Source organism: Lepidochelys kempii, chromosome 2 (genome assembly GCF_965140265.1).
Source record: "Lepidochelys kempii isolate rLepKem1 chromosome 2, rLepKem1.hap2, whole genome shotgun sequence".
Classification (NCBI taxonomy): domain Eukaryota; kingdom Metazoa; phylum Chordata; order Testudines; family Cheloniidae; genus Lepidochelys; species Lepidochelys kempii.
In genome coordinates this window covers 121,740,926-121,757,931 of record NC_133257.1, presented here as the reverse complement: position 1 = coordinate 121,757,931, position 17,006 = coordinate 121,740,926, and the positions used below count along the sequence as shown (strand labels likewise).

The 17,006-nt window shown below is 41.1% G+C and overlaps 1 pseudogene; it reads right to left on the bottom strand.

The window, feature by feature from the left end:
* Positions 1 to 338: 338 nt before the first annotated feature.
* Positions 339 to 16,947, bottom strand: LOC140906130 (serpin B6-like; annotated as a pseudogene).
* Between the last annotated feature and the right edge of the window lie 59 nt (positions 16,948 to 17,006).

Genomic DNA, 17,006 nt, shown 5'->3' with positions numbered 1-17,006 from the left:
TCTAGCACTGCAAGCTTCCACAGGGCTATCGCCACTCGCTTCTCGACTGTGAGGGCTGCTCTCATCTTGGTATTCATGCGCTTCAGGGCAGGGGAAAGCAAGTCACAAAGTTCCATGAAAGTGCCCTTACGCATGCGAAAGTTTCGCAGCCACTGGGAATCGTCCCAGACCCGCAACACTATGCGGTCCCACCAGTCTGTGCTTGTTTCCCGAGCCCAGAATCGGCATTCCACAGCATGTACCTGCCCCATTAGCACCATGATGCATGCATTGGCAGGGCCCATGCTTTCAGAGAAATCTGTGTCCATGTCCTGATCACTCACGTGACCGCGCTGACGTCACCTCCTTGCCCGGTATCGCTTTGCCAGGTTCTGGTGCTGCATATACTGCTGGATAATGCGTGTGGTGTTTAACGTGCTCCTAATTGCCAAAGTGAGCTGAGCGGCCTCCATGCTTGCCTTGGTATGGCATCCGCACAGAAAAAAGGCGCGGAACGATTGTCTGCCGTTGCTCTGATGGAGGGAGGGGTGACTGACGACACGGCTTACAGGGTTGGCTTCAGGGAGCTAAAATCAACAAAGGGGGTGGCTTTACATCAAGGAGTATTTCAGGCAGGACTTCACGGAGGGTTCCAATAAGAAATGGTGCACCTAAGTTATTGTTCTTATTGGAACAAGGAGGTTAGCCTGGCCTCTGATTGATACATGGCTAGATTTACCTCGCTGCACCTTCTCTGTGAGTGACTGCAGTGTGACCTAGAGGAATGAGTCCCCTAGACGGGGGAGGAGGCAAATGAGTACAAAACAAATCTGGTCTATTTCTTGTTTTGATCCACTCCATCTATCTTTTACATCTTTGGCTGGCAGCAGACGGTGCAGAAGGACTGCATGCCATCCACATCTCATGGCTGCTCAGCAGAAGATGGTGCAGTAGGACTGCTAGCCATCCTCATTTCTTGCCTGCCCGGCAGAAGATGATGCAATAGGACTGCTAGCAATTCGTATCGCCTGCCCGCTCACCATAAGACAGTTCAATAGGACTGACTGCAGGACTAAAGAGAATGACCTGGTCAAGTCACTCCAGATTTAGTCCCTGCGCCCATGTCTGCCCAGGCGCTCCCAGCCGACGTGGCCAGGAGCACCTCGGACATGACAAGGACAGCTACCAGTCGTACTGTACCGTCTGCTGCTACAAGGCAATGGGTTGCTGCTACTGTGTAGCAATGCCGTACCGCGTCTGCCAGCACCCAGGAGACATACAGTGACGGTTACCTGAGCGGGCTCCATGCTTGCCGTGGTATGGCGTCTGCACAGGTAACTCAGGAAAAAAAGCGCGAAAGGATTGTCTGCCCTTGCTTTCACGGAGGGAGGGAGGGAGGGAGGGAACGGGGGCCTGACGATATGTACCCAGAACCACCCGCGACAATGTTTTAGCCCCATCAGGCATTGGGATCTCAACCCAGAATTCCAATGGGCAGTGGAGACTGCGGGAACTGTGGGATAGCTATCCACAGTGCAACACTCCGGAAGTCGACTCTAGCCTTGGTACTGTGGAAGCGTTCCGCCGAGTTAATGTACTTAATGCACTTAGAGCATTTTCTGTGGGGGCACACACACTCGAATATATAAAACAAATTTCTAAAAAACCGACTTCTATAAATTCGACCTTATTCCATAGTGTAGACATACCCATAGAATCACAGAACTGGAATGGAGAAACTGAGATGCTAGGAAAGGTTAAACAACTTCCTGTATGTGTAGAATCCCAGTTTTCTTTGGCCTGCCCTCTGTCCATTGAGCCACATTGCCTCCCAAGTGTTGTAAGCTGGGACGAGTCAATATGTGACTGAACAAGAAGAATACTTCAAACAACCAGTTATCCTCTGGTAGCAGATTTCATTCCATCTGCAGCAGCATCTCTTTTTGGCTCTGATTTACTAATGCATTGCTAGATTTGAATATTTTGACACAGGGCCAGTGTTTGCTTCTAATGATGAGAATATAAAAGTACCCCCAAAATGTTGTTTAACTGAAATGTTTTCTGCAGTAGAAAGAATTCACAGTACATTGAGGAATTTCAACATTATGGGCCTGATTCTAGAGTAACTGTTGAAATCAATTTAAGTAACATTGGTGTAAAGCTTGTGTAAATAAGAACAGAATCAGGCCCATTGCTTTACGTTTGTTACTTAAGCATAAAATTTCAGTTTATTTCTGCTTATGTAGTTCTAAAATGCTGATTGTCAATATACGGTACTTTTTTGTAGTTGGCAGAATTTTTCACTCGGAATTTAACACAGTATCGTTTTAAATATTGTGCAGAATTGCACATAATGCAGAAGTACGTATAGCTTTGATTTTCTTTTCATGGAAGTCGGATTAATTTTTAATGCTTGGGTGCCTAAACACCAATATTCGTTTCTGTGAGTGGAAATGTATAGTTGTTCGTAGGCTCACGCTGATGTTTACTATCAGTGTCAGTATTGGAATTAGCACCACTTGAGTAATTTTTAATGTTAACTAACAGTGAAATATGATAATTCAAGAATATTCAGAATATCTGGCAATAAAATAACATTGGTCCATGTTTGTTTGGGGGAAAAAATAACATGCTACCAAGCTAAAACACTTTCCTTTAAATTTCGTGTCAGAGGAATATAGGTCTACAATGCATAGGAAGTATTTGCAAACTGGTTTATTTTCCTAAAACATATTGTTACTAGAATAAGTTTTTGTAAATTCTACTCATGATAGTAGAAGGGTTGGTATTTGTACAGTTCAGTCATCAGGGGGATTAATTTACAGTGCTTTTAAACTAATCTTCTGGTTAAGGCCTGATCCTGCAAATACTTACTTAAGGGCTTAGTTTTAAGCATGTGAGTAATCCCATTGAAGTAACAGAATTTATATGATATGACTGGTTCTAATACCTATCTGTTTTCTTAAAACAAACCAGTTTTAAAAATACCTCCTCTGAATTGGGGATATGAATTTCTCTCACAGTGTAAATTTAAAAGGCCGTATTTTATCGTAGTAGCATCTGGATTTTTTTCCAAACAATCATAGAACTGGAAGGGACCTCGAGAAGTTCTAGACCAGTCCCCTGCACTCATGGCAGGACTAATAATCTAGGCCATTCCTGACAGGCGTTTGTCTAACCTGCTCTTAAAAGTCTCCAATGATGGAGATTCCATAACCTCCCTAGGCAATTTATTCCAGTGCTTAACCACCCGGACAGTTAAAAAGTTTTTCCTAATGTCCAACCTAAACCTCCCTTGCTGCAATTTAAACCCACTGCTTTTTCTCCTCTCCTTAGAGGTTAAGGAAAACAATTTTTTCCCCTCCTCCTCCCCACAACCTTTTACATACTTGAAAACTGTTATGTCCCCCCTCAATCTTCTCTTTTGCAGACGAAACAAACCCAATTTTTCAATCTTCCCTCATAGGTCATGTTTTCTAGACCTTTAATCATTTTTTGTTGCTCTTTTCTGAACCGTCTCCTATTTGTCCACATCCTTTCTGAAATGTGGCGCCCAGAACTGGACACAATACTCCAGTTGAGGCCTAACCAGAGAAGAGTAGAGCGGAAGAATTACTTCTCATGTCTTGCTTACAACGCTCCTGCTAATACATCCCAGCATGATGTTTGCTTTTTTTGCAACAGCGTTACACTGTTGACTCATATTTAGCTTGTGTTCCACTACGACCCCCAGATCCCTTTCCACAGTACTCCTTCCTAGGCAGTCATTTCCCATTTAGTATGTGTGCAACTGATTGTTCCTTTCTAAGTGGAGTACTTTGAATTTGTCCTTATTGAATTTCATCCTATTTACTTCAGACCATTTCTCCAGTTTGTCTAAATCATGGCTTCTGGAATGCTGGCCTGACTATAGCATGGACTGGGCTGGGCAATAAAATTCTCTCTCTAAAAGATGGCATTGAGAGATAATAGGACTTCCAGGCACTCCTGAATGTCTTTCACCATCCAGGATGGGATGGGTACACACACAGGGTGGCTCACATTTCATTCAGTTTCTTGGTACGCAAATGGCCTGAGCTCTTCAGACTCATGTTACCAGTCCCTGTTTGTGCTATTTGGAGACAGCATCAAGAGGATGCATGAGCTTCTCCAAGAAGGAGGGCTGGCCTATCGCCACAATGAGCATTACTGTGTTATGCCTTGGGTAGAGTGGATGCACTTTAAGATGAGGAGATTTACACACGGTGGTGTGAGTAGCTATCAGTCCTACTGCACCGTCTGCTGCAAATGCAAGGAGCTGCTGCTGTATAGCAATGCAGTACCACGTCTGCCAGCAGCACCCAGGAGACGTACGGTGACGGTGAACTGAGCGGACTCCATGCTTGCCGTGATATGGCAACTGCACAAGTAACCCAGGAAAAAAGGCGCAAAACAATTTTCTGCTGTTCCTTTCACGGAGGGAGGGAGGCCTGACGACATGTACCCAAAACCACCCACGACAATGTTTTTGTCCCATCAGGCATTAGGAGCTTAACCCAGAATTCCAATGGGCAGCGGAGACTGCGGGAACTATGGGATAGCTATCCAAAGTGCACCGCTCTGTAAATTGATGCTAGCCATGGTAGTGAGGATGCACTCTGCCAACTTAATGTGCTTAGTGTGGACATACGCAATTGAGTGTATAAAATCGGTTTCTAAAAATTGACTTCTATAAAATTGACCTAATTTCGTAGTGTAGACAAGGCCTAAGTATAGCTGTTTTAGCTCCACTGACTGCAGTAGAGTTGCTCCTGATTTACATGGCTAATCCTCCTCAAAGCAATTGCCACACATTTTACAAATCAAAGCTTACAAGATGTGAGGTACTTGAGCATTATTTGTGTCCCTGTTTTATCACTGGGTAAAAACTGAAGCAGAAGGGACCAGTTTCTGTAAGTAAACTTAATTCTGTGGTAGTTCTGCACACAAAACAGCAACAGATTCAAGGACAGGGAGGTTAACTGACTTACAGGTTTTCTAACCACCGAACAATGTATGGAATCCCAAACTGTCTGACACTCATTTATCCACATTCTTCCCTTCTATGTTAAAATTCAGACTATTTTAAGTTCTGTAATTATGGTCAAGGTTACTGCCCTCCAACGCTGAAAAGATACACTGAGAGGTATAGCAGAAAACAGAGAGAGAATGAAGTAAACAAGGGATACATCTAAGCTAATGTATTTATTTGAAAATGCAGCTTCAAAGATATTTACAATAAACTAACCAAAGGGGTTGTGTTGAGGGGATGGGATGGGATAGAATAGAACAGAGGGTTGTGGTAAAGTGTATTTAGGGCAATCCTTATTAAAAGCATTTCTTGTTTTCTCTGGGTGAAGTGTACTGCAAAATTAGAGACATTTCTCTACTTCATACCTTGTTAATTTTAAATTGCATTTCCACTGTGCAATCCTTGTTGAATTGGGTTTCCCAGTTGCCTTTGAAGTAGATGGCATTCACCAAGACCAGTCTGGTCATTGAATCAACAACACCCTGAGCCAACAGATTCTGGATTTTACCTTTAGGGCACATTAAAGGAAGAATAGATTTTAGCTGGTACGCATCTATCTACTTAGTTGTGTTATTAACTACAGTATCTTCTACCAGCTGCACAATACAAGAACTTCATCTTAATCTGAAGGATTCAGTTCTGTTTTTCTTCTCCTTCCCTTATTGTATCTCTCCTATTGGCCATATGCTTTTTAAGCAGGCTTTAGCTGTTTAGAGAGACACTGTGGAACTCTGCAAGTTATTTACCTTCAGTTTTTTCTTCTACCCAGGAAATTATAAGTTTTCTGGAATCTTCTGCAGCTCTAGAGAAGTCAAGTTGTTCTAGCTCTGCATGGTAGCATTTCCGGCAGGAGTCTATACATGTCTAGGACAAACTAAAGAGGATGCATTAACAATACATTTTTCTGGTGTGCAGTTGCAGAAGACTCAAACATAGAATCTACCTCTTCTTCTATTTTCTATTATTACCTTCTGAGTCAGAGCAGCTGGCTTACTGACAGATCAACAACAAGACTGCATGGTGAAGTGAGGCAATCAATTTGCTTCGGTTTGAGAGTACAAAGCTTTGTAAATTGGTCTCTAGAAAAGGTTTTTGTAACCCTCCCAGAGTATCTCAAACCTGATCTAGTTCAGAAGTGAAACCGCAGGGGGGTTATTTCTATATCTTTTTTGTACAGTATGTGTGGACCATATGTGTGACCTGCTCTTCAGCCTTAGGAAAGGTCTACTGTGAAAATGTCAATAGGTCAGTAATTACATGGTTAGGTCAAAATCATGCTGTCTTTCTCCAATTTGTATTTTGGAGTCTTCCATTTTATGGACAAAATGCCAAAGATGCCAAGTTTAAATATTTAATCACAGTGGTTTTAACTTTATTGAGAAGAGGAGCTCTGGATCATAGGGCTAATCTACACAAGGCTTTAACGTGCCTTGTGCGGTCGCAGCGTAGCGCTGGGAGACAGGTTTCCCAGCACTCTAAAAAAACCACCTCCCCGAAGGGCATAGCTCCCAGTGCTGGAGCACTGTTTACATGGGTGCTTTACAGCGCTACAACTTGCTGCACTCAGGGGGGTGTTTTTTTCACGCCCCTGAGAGAGAAAGTTGCAGTGCTGTTAATTGGCTGTGTAGACAAGCCCTGAGCCAATTTATACTGGCAATCTCTTTTAGTAATAAAATTACTGTAGATTGGGGAGGGTAAGGTTGATTGGCTTACTGAAAATGTAAGCTTGTTTTTTAGTCTAGGACTCAAGAGAGACTTTCAGTTACCTCTTAATTTTCTGAGATGAACGAAGCGGGTCAGAAAGAGTAAAGTTAAAATCAGGGGTACACTTTTTGGATACATTTTAAAAGGGAAATGTATACCCCAGTACCCGTTACTCTCAGCTAAGTCTTTGAAGAATTTCTAATCACTCTTGTCTGGTTTAAAAAAATAATTATGTGCCCATTGCTGTGTCCTTTGAATGCACTGTCCAATTTACGGGGAGAGAAGACACCTCAAAAAGTCACACCATAATGCCTATTGCCCTCCCTGTCCACCATTGGAAGGAAATTCTTAAAATCTTAGATCCTGGCCAAAAATGCCTGAGTGATTAATGGAATGCTGAAGAGTTCGGGTTTGTTGGACCTTCCATTGACAACACTACATTCCAGTTCTCAAGAGTTCAGAGCTAGGGACTGTCAAACAATCAGCTGAGCACACAAATTGTTTGGATTTTACAAGGAGACTGGCTTTGGTTAGCCAGGTCCTGAACTACATAGTGCCTGTAGATTAAAGCCAATCCCTGGATTTGCACTCAGAAGTGGAAGCGTAGCAAATGTGTTATAACACAAAAGCAAACTGAACGTTTGACTTACTGCAAGAAATTTAAACGTCAATCTTAAGAAATAATTAGTGCCTGGTTTGTTAATTTCAGAAATAAGGGACTGTATCCATCATGAATGTCTTCACCTTTGTCCAGAGAAAGCACCTATAGAAAGAGACAGAAATACACTCAGCATGACCCACATGTGCTGAAACATGGGCTTTGGGACAGGTTAGTACAATGACTTTCAGAAGCTTAGAGATGAAAGCTGCAGCCTGAACACCCAAGGCAGCCTTAAAAGGGAAAGGATTTCCCATTACATAATACATTGGGAGCTCATTGTGCAGGTTCGAAGAGAGAAACTGCTGAAAAAACATTTTACCATGGAAATAAACATAGCTGTTTTGAAGAGACCCCTCACTCAGTCCTAGCTTTAGAGCACATAAATGAACAGTTCTGGAGAGTTAAAGGAAAACAATCAACTTGAAATCTACTCAGTTTCAAAACATGAATTTAAAGTAGCTTCAGGTCTCATATCTGTCTCTATATCCCCATGTCAATTTTTGTAGCTTTATAGTTGCATTTTTTAAATTTGTTTCATTGTGCAAAAGAGCCTGACAAACGGGGAAAATGTCTGTATGGAAGAAAGAGTGAAACACAAAGTGCTGTCAAATGCACAAACATACAAACTGGGGGGAAATGTCCCTCATTTTTCCTTAATCTTAACTGTTACTTGCAAGACTAAGAGGTTAAAGAAAAAAATTCAGACAAGGTAAGATTTATGTTGACGGTATCCCTTTCAACAGTCCTTTTCCCAAAGCTTCCAGCAATGTTTTGGAACTATGCCTTCAATTCAACCACTACCATAGGATGCTGCTGCCTTTGTCCCTTTGTAACAGGGCCTCCATTTTGCCTTCCATAATGCTTTATTTGTTGCATCATTTCATGTTTGCATTGTTCAATTCCCCATGCTTTTCCGTCTTCTTCTTTACTAAAATGAAGCACCTGATAATACAATAGTTAGCACAGGTTCTCTTGGGAATACATTCAAGAACAGATCTGGCTCTTATTTGAGCTTAAACATTAGTGAAATGAAGAAGTGCTATGGATGACCTAGTGTTCCAGTACGTTAGTTCTTAGCTTTAATACAAGCAAGCTTTATTTACTAGAGATCAAGAACGACTCTTCTAGTATGAAACACTGTACTGCAGTAAGACACCCTGAAAAGCCCTTTCTAAGGGAAAACTTTAGCTCTACAATGCTTTACTGTATGTGGGCAGGCAAATGTCAAAAGCGACAAAAATAGCCCAAGACCTCAGAGGCTTCCCAAAGGGCCACAACAGCCAACAGGGGAGGCAGGTGGTTCATCGAAGGAAGTGTCCCCATAGGACACAATAGGCCCAATTCAACCGAATGCAGTCTGGGATAACTCTGTGGGACATCCATGGTAAGTCTCTGGGCTAAATTCACTGATATCCGGTCTCGTTGGTCAACGGTTTTAAAATCAAGATCAGGCCATATTCTGCTTTCATTTACATAGATGTAAATCTGACACAATTCCATTGAAATCTAATAGTTATTCCAGTTTTACACCAATGTAACAGCAGAATTTGTCTCAATGTTTATTTAAACATAATTAGTACTAAAGCTTAAAATTAATCCTCAGTTTGAGTTCAGGTGACACACTGATTAAGATTGATTTTTTTTTTAAAATACTACCTCCCAAATGTTGAATTTGCTTAAAAGTAATAACTACTAAAAAAAAAAAAAAGCCATGATATGAATACCATAACAATTGCAGAGCTGTTGTACTGGTTGATATATTGAGCAAGAGATTTACTTACACAGAACAAGAGAATGTTTGCACGCACTAGTGCATGTAATTTTTAGCAACGTCTCCTAGTCTGGTAGTTAATCATTCTAAACAAAAGACATAGTCTTGTGATGTAAGCAAATAAGTCTTGTCTATTGCTATAGCTTTGATCCAAAGATCAAAAAAGGAATATTAACAGTTAGAAAACACTTGAGTGAAATAGTATTATTGTCTATGTATCTCTTTGAAGGTTGTGATAAACTATATATGAACTGTTTAATGGATAAATTACACTATGTTAATTGCCGTGATGTTTGGGAGGCAGAAGATTAAGCTTATTCTCTCAGGCCAAAAGGCTGCTGGAAATGTATAAAAACCCTGGGACACAATCCTCCTTCATCTCAGATCTGCTTTGGGTTTCAAGAAGGGGAAACCCTAAGCCATAAGAATTGAGATCCCCAGTCAGTGACTGGAGTCACCCCGAATATGGATATTGGACTATAACCTATAGACTATTTCTAAAAGGACTTTTGGCAACTAAAAACTCATCTCTGTTATGTATCTGAACCTCAGGAATGGAATTCAAGTCTGTATGTATATTGATCTTTTATCCAACACTAACTCTTTTCGTTTTTCATAAATTTTAGTTTAGTTAAGAATTGACTATAAGCATGTATTTTGGGTAAGAGCTAAGTTATAAGTGGACCTGGATGTGTGCCTGACCCTTTGGGATTGGAAGAACCTTTTATTTTATATGATGAGATAAGATTTTTAGTAATCATCATCATATCTGACATGTGAGTCTGGATGGAGGCCTGAGACTGGGTACTTTAAAGGAACTGCATTATTTGGACTTCTGAGTAACCAGTGAGGTAATATAGAAGCTGTTTTGTGCTGGCTTGGTAAATCTAAGTATTGGAATATCCACCAGCTTTTGGGGTTTGTCTGCCCAGTTCTGACTGCAGTTCACCCTAATTGAGTGACCTCAGCTGGCTCCCACGGGCAGTTACAAGGCCAATTCTAAAAGTCCTTACATATTATAGGGAATCAGTTTCAACTTCACCCTATTTTACTGTTGAAGCTGCAAGTTTAGGCAAACTCTTCCCCTCCCCTAAACCCAATATTGTATAAGGCTCTAAGTACACAGCTGTAAATTTAGTTCTGAAATTTGTAATTCTCACCTCAGGACCCCTTTCATACTACACTAAAAACCTACAAGCTAAGAGAACCTAAAAGGGTATGTAGCTACAACACAGAAGTCCTTCTTTGCAGACAGATCTCAGGGCCTCAACTCCATGCTCATCTTCCCTGACTCCTGCCAATTTTGCCACCATTGATCACCTTCTTTTTCTAAATCTTGTTCTGTCTTTGCATTTGTAACTCTGTCTCCTGGTTCTCCTCTTAGGTCTTTGCTTGACCTTTCAGTGGGACCTCAGGGCTCCATACTTGGCACCCAACTCTTCTTCCCTAGGCCCTCTTTCTCTCTCGAGGTTCTGAGTGCTCATTGGAGCAGGATTTGGCATTAAGAGTTTAATGAACTAGGCCTACATTTTCAAAAGTGACTAGTGATTTTTTTGGTTGCCCAACTTGACACCTTAGAGGGGGCCTGATTTTAAGAAAATACTCCTGGCTATGTTTTTAAGACATATTTAGGGGATTAGTATAATCTGATATTAACCCCAGAGAATGTAATTGAAGAAGTTCTTTTCTAACTCTTGAGGCAGCTAGACAGCTCTTTTTCAAGACACCTCAGCTGTATGGTGCCACCAAAATTCTACTCTCAGGCTCGCAAGGATGACAATGGGAGTTTTCCATAGGTACAGAACATTCAGTAGAGATATCTGGTTCATAGATACTAAGGTCAGAAGGGACCATTATGATCATCTAGTCCGACCTCCTGCACAACGCAGGCCACAGAATCTCACCCACCCACTCCTGCGAAAAACCTCTCACCTATGTCTGAGCTATTGAAGTCCTCAAATCGTGGTTTCAAGACTTCAAGGAACAGAGAATCCTCCAGCAAGTGACCCGTGCCCTATGCTACAGAGGAAGGCGAAAAACCTCCAGGGCCTCTTCCAATCTGCCCTGGAGCAAAATTCCGTCCCAACCCCAAATATGGCGATCAGCTGAACCCTGAGCATATGGGCAAGATTCACCAGCCAGATACCCAGGAAAGAATTTTCTGTAGTAACTCAGATCCCACCCCATCTAACATCCCATCACAGGCCATTGGGCCTATTTACCATGAATATTTAAAGATCAATTAATTACCAAAATCATGTTATTCTATCATACCATCTCCTCCATAAACTTATTAAGTTTAATCTTAAAGCCAGATCGGTCTTTTGCCCCCACTGCTTCCCTTGGAAGGCTATTCCAAAAGTTCACTCCTCTGATGGTTAGAAACCTTCATCTAATTTCAAGTCTAAACTTCCCAATGATCAGTTTATATCCATTTGTTCTTGTGTCCACAGTGGTACTGAGCTTAAATAATTCTTCTCCCTCTCCGGTATTTATCCCTCTGATATATTTATAGAGAGCAATCATATCTCCCCTCAACCTTCTTTTAGTTAGGCTAAACAAGCCAAGCTCCTTGAGTCTCCTTTCATAAGACAGAAAGAAAAGGAGTACTTGTGGCACCTTAAAGACTAACCAATTTATTTGAGCATAAGCTTTCGTGAGCTACAGCTCACTTCATCAGATGCATTATGAAGTGAGCTGTAGCTCACGAAAGCTTATGCTCAAATAAATTGGTTAGTCTCTAAGATGCCACAAGTACTCGTTTTCTTTTTGCGAATACAGACTAACACGGCTGCTACTCTGAAACCTTTCATAAGACAGGTTTTCCATTCCTCAGATCATCCTAGTAGCCCTTCTCTGTACCTGTTCCAGTTTGAATTCATCCTTCTTAAACATAGGAGACCAGAACTGCACACAGTATTCCAGGTGAGGTCTCACCAGTGCCTGGTATAAGGGTACTAAAACCTCCTTATCTCTACTGGAAATACAAAGTTGTGTTAAGTGGTTCAAGTTTATCCAGACATACCTTTGCCATCTGGGCTGCAGTGTTCACTTTTGCACACAAAAAAACCATGGACAAAGCAGAGGAGATACTCAAAGGAGAAAAGAATAAGTTCTGTGTATTGGCATTTTCACTCAGCTTTTTGAATAGGTTGAGTGCAAAGGTGGTGTTTCCTTTACTGAGGTTATCCATGGTTCAGAACCTATAAGATAAAACACAAAGGAAAGGTCACATAAGATACAGATTTAAAATATAATGGAGTATTTACTGTGCCAGATTCTCAGCTGGTATAAAGCACCATAACTCCACTGAAGTTTTACACCACCTCAGGATCTAGCACAGTGTCAAATAAGTTTAAGGATCACGTGTTCTCTCTCTCAAAATCTGAGTTTATATAAAAGAGCCTTCAGATAGCAAGTGGGACAAACTCACACAAATTGCAAAGTTTTCCAACACTCTAAGATTCATGTTGATTTTCAATAGCATTAAAAGCTATTTTTCAGGAATTCAGTACCTATCTAGCAGACTGTCTAATCACATGAATACAATTTATATTTCATATAATGTTTTATATTTCATATTTAATTTTAATATTTAATACATTTTATATAATATTTTCATATAATATGTTTTATATGTAATGGTCATTATTGCAGGCATGTTGTTTAAGTCACAGCTATGCAATTCTTAATGCCTCAAATTTACTTTAATCCAACCTGTAGTACATAGTTATTTGAATTTATATTAGATTCTCTGGTGTAAAATAGTCACTGGATGAGCTGGGTTGATAACTTTGTCAACTGATTTTGGGTGTAAAGTTCTATAAACACCTGCCTTATTCACTCATTAGTGGTAAATCCCCATATTGCTTCCCGCTGCTTTCTAGGATAGTGTTTGTCTTCTATTTCACAGCAGAGTTATGGAGAGTGGATCCTGTGACTATATGTTCTAGGGGGTGGAGTGCCACTTCTGCAGACATAGGGAAGAGAAATGGGAAGAGAAATAGGAAAATATAATAGGAAGTAGGAGAGGGAGGTTGTGAGGGAGAGGGAAACGCAAGTAAGACAAGAGCTCTTTATTGCAGTCTTCTCTCTTTAACGGTTCATCCCTTTCTTACTTCCGGTTCATCCCTTTCTTACTTCCGTTCCTGTTTCCTCCTGACACCTCAATTAGAGGGCAATTGTTCAGCAGTGATTTTGTTTTATACTCTCAGCCCATCTATTCCTGTCTGTCAGTGACCAACTGGAAATTCTGCTTCCAGCATTTCTCATTCAACCAATTGGGACACTGACAGCAATCATGACAAGAATGTATTACCCTTAATTCACATTGTAGCATGACAGAACCTTTAGGATTAAAGAAAGTCTAATGAAGATGTGTAGTAGACATATGTGCCCATCCAAGAACACATATTAATAATAAAACAAACCAGCGTTGACATTTGATGACCGTTCTATAGCTTATATGAAGCGAATCTGGTTAGCTCGGTCCAATAGCCCATGAAAAGGAGTCCACACTACAGTCTCTTTATTAATCTCCATTAACTTAATGGCTTTATTTTCATATTGCCGCCCAGTAGTTGCTCATTGTAAATATACTTGTGCATAAAGAAATTACTGGAAAGCTCCCAATTACAGCTGATGATATCTTTTGTATTTTCAGAACCTATGACCAGCAGGCAATACTAATTGAAATTAATGGTGTGGAGGATTTATTTGGTTATTGATATGGCAATAAAGAGCGAGAACAAACTACAGAGACTCGACAAAACTGTCAAGGCAACTTTCTAATAAAAATATTCTAAAAATATTCAGCTATTTAGGGGATTTCTCAAGTGCACCCTCATAGCGCAGTAACAAAGAAATCATTATTGTAGAAGGATGGACTGCTGATTACAGTGCTATTTTGGGACGCAGGAGACCCAGTATCAACTCCCTGCTCTACTACAGACTGCCTGTGTGGCCTTGGGCAAGACACACAGGCTAGGTCTACACTGCAACAAAGACCTGAGGGACAGATGTGGCTAGTCTGGGTCAGCTGACTCAGGCAGCAGGGTTATAAAACTGTAGTGTAAAATTCAAGCTTAGGCTGGAGCCTAGGCACTGAGACCCGGTGAGAGGGGAGGGTCCCAGAGCCCAGACTCCATCCGATTGTACCACTGAATCTAAAAAACAAAACAAAAAAAAGGGGGGGGGAAGGGAGGAATTATTGTTGGTCATCATGACATCCAGAGATTACAAATTAGTTTCTGTTGCAGTGTTACCAGAAACATGAAGTCTGATTCAGTCCATGTTTGGTTACCCTAAGTACCACTGGAACATGAGACACTTCTGCACTGTAAAGCTTAGATTGAATTTAAAAAAAGAATCCACAGAGAATTTTACACCACATACACAGGTAAAGACTTGCACTTCTCTTGTGCAGATGTCATACATGATTTAGAGTTTTAATTCCTGCAGAGTTTTTTGTTTGTTTTTTGCATCATGTAGTTTTTTGGCACTATTAAAACACCTTGAAATTAAATGGCACGATGATTTAAATTAAATGTATTCTGTTACAGAAAAAAATCAGACTCAGTACTGTCACTTGTTCTTTGTCCTCCTTGACCCCAAAACTAGGAGACATAGAACAGCAAAATATAAATCTGTTAGCTCCTAAACACCTCTGACCAAATACTGCAAGACTGATCTGTCTTAATCATGCAATCTTATTACCAAAGAAAGAAGTTTATCAGAACCCTCTGTCTTAATCACGCAGTCTTATTACCAAAGACAGAAGTTTATCAAAACCCTCTGTCTTAATCACGCGGTCTTATTACCGAAGACAGAAGTTTATCAAAACCCTAAAACAGATAATCAGCATACGAATGGACACTCACCCTGGTTCCAAAAATAGTGCTACTACCTTGGAAATAGCAGGAATACATTGACTCCATTTGATTTAGAATGTTAATTGACCATCTGGATTAAAGCTCTTTAACACAGTTTGAGGGCAATGTTACCAAGTAAATAAATTATCAGCCTTTTTCCATTTTACAATAATCCTATTAGGAAAAGAACACTCGTCTCCCTCTCCCTTAGAGGAATGCATTTCTCTGTGGTTAACAGGTCTATGTATACCACAGTCCACACCATTAGACCTAGCCGATCAGATTCCTTTCATGACCATGATAATGGAGCTGCTTTTTTAGTTTCCCAAACAGAGTGGAATCTGTATGTGTGCTGGTACAGACTGCTACATGTCAGAGGGAATAAACTTCTGGGATCTCATAAAAGGGTATTGCTCGTATTTCCCCTTTGCTCTGTGTTGTGTAGGATAACTCCCTGCATTACAGTGCGAGTTTCCATGCCACAACAGACAATTCTTTTGGAATTTAGAAAAATTTCTAGATCTATGGTCAATACAGTCCAAGTAAGAAACAATCCTGCAATCCTGACAGCTGCCACAGGCTTTATAGTCTTGCAAATTTCCAGTGTATTTCTCCTCTAGTTACTGAAGCTGAGAGAGGGAAAAGAGTCAAAATTAGGGGAAAAAATCAAATGTATTTGATAACTGCTAACCTGCATATACATGAGAATAAATGCTACCTTTTCTAGAATTGATATTACATTTAAAAACTATCACAGAGATATTAAGGGGCTATAGTGCTAACAGAGCACTTCATTTCATGTTGTTCATCACAGTGCATCTGAGGCATGTGTCAGGTAGCGGTGTATATCATATTGTCCATCTCTGTTTAAATACTGTACTTAACGTATACATATTCAATAAATCCAGTTGAATGAAACAAAAAGTTATGGAGTAGAAATGGGAAACTAGGAGATGTGACGGATTTGTTTATCAAAGGGCTTGCTCCCCTTCCAAACTGCATTATGTTCCAGCTTCTTGTTCTTGACTTCAAGGCCCTGCATAACTGGTCTACTTTCTTTGTCTGTTCATTCCAGCAACATCCCGTGCCCAAACCGCCCCATTCCCTCCATTCTGCCAATGCTAGCAAACATCAAATTTGTACAGGACTCAGATTTTAAGGATCACGATGGTCTCTCATGACTATCTGCATAAGCCCAATAGCTTCACTCTCCTTATAAGCGTGTGAAGATACTTCACACATGTTCATCAGGGCAACATCAACCCCATAACTTGTGGCTGAACTACAGCATCTCTTTTGGAAATACAGCCAATCTTAATTTAAAAATGTGAAGTGTCTGAGAAGCCATCAGGTCTTTAGGGAGATTATTCCAATGATTAATTATCCTCCCTGTTCAAAATTTGTACTTTACTTTCCATTTGATTGTGTCAAGCTTCAACTTCCAGCTATAGGATCTCATCATGTTTCTGTCTGCTAAATTAAAGAACCTCTTCTACCAAATATCGTCTCTCCTTCTTGGCACTTCTCTCATGCATGAAACACCCTTCTTGAATTAGTCTGCAAAGTAACTTCAATCCTCATATTTAAATCTTTCCAGAGGACCCACTCCATATGTGACACCTACAAGCCAGCAACCTGTGCTGCGTGTACCACACCCACCAGGTCTGCCCTAGCCCACCGGCAAGGGAACCAGGGAAGGGTCCTTGGCTGGCACTAAGAAACCCAGCGCCAGGCGCACAGAATCACAGGGTTAGGAGGAACCATAAGGCTAAATAACCCCCCTCCTCCACCTGGTCTTACTGGGAGGAGGAAACCACAGGCTGAGCCACCTTCTCAAGGCAGGAAAGGCCCCCAGGTGCCTATTGTGAGGTGGAGTCAAGATTCCGGGGGCCGGTCTCCTAGGAGCCTGACTCCTCCCCTGCCCCCCCCATACGCTGCCCCCTCGCTCCCGCCCATCCCACCAGGAGCACA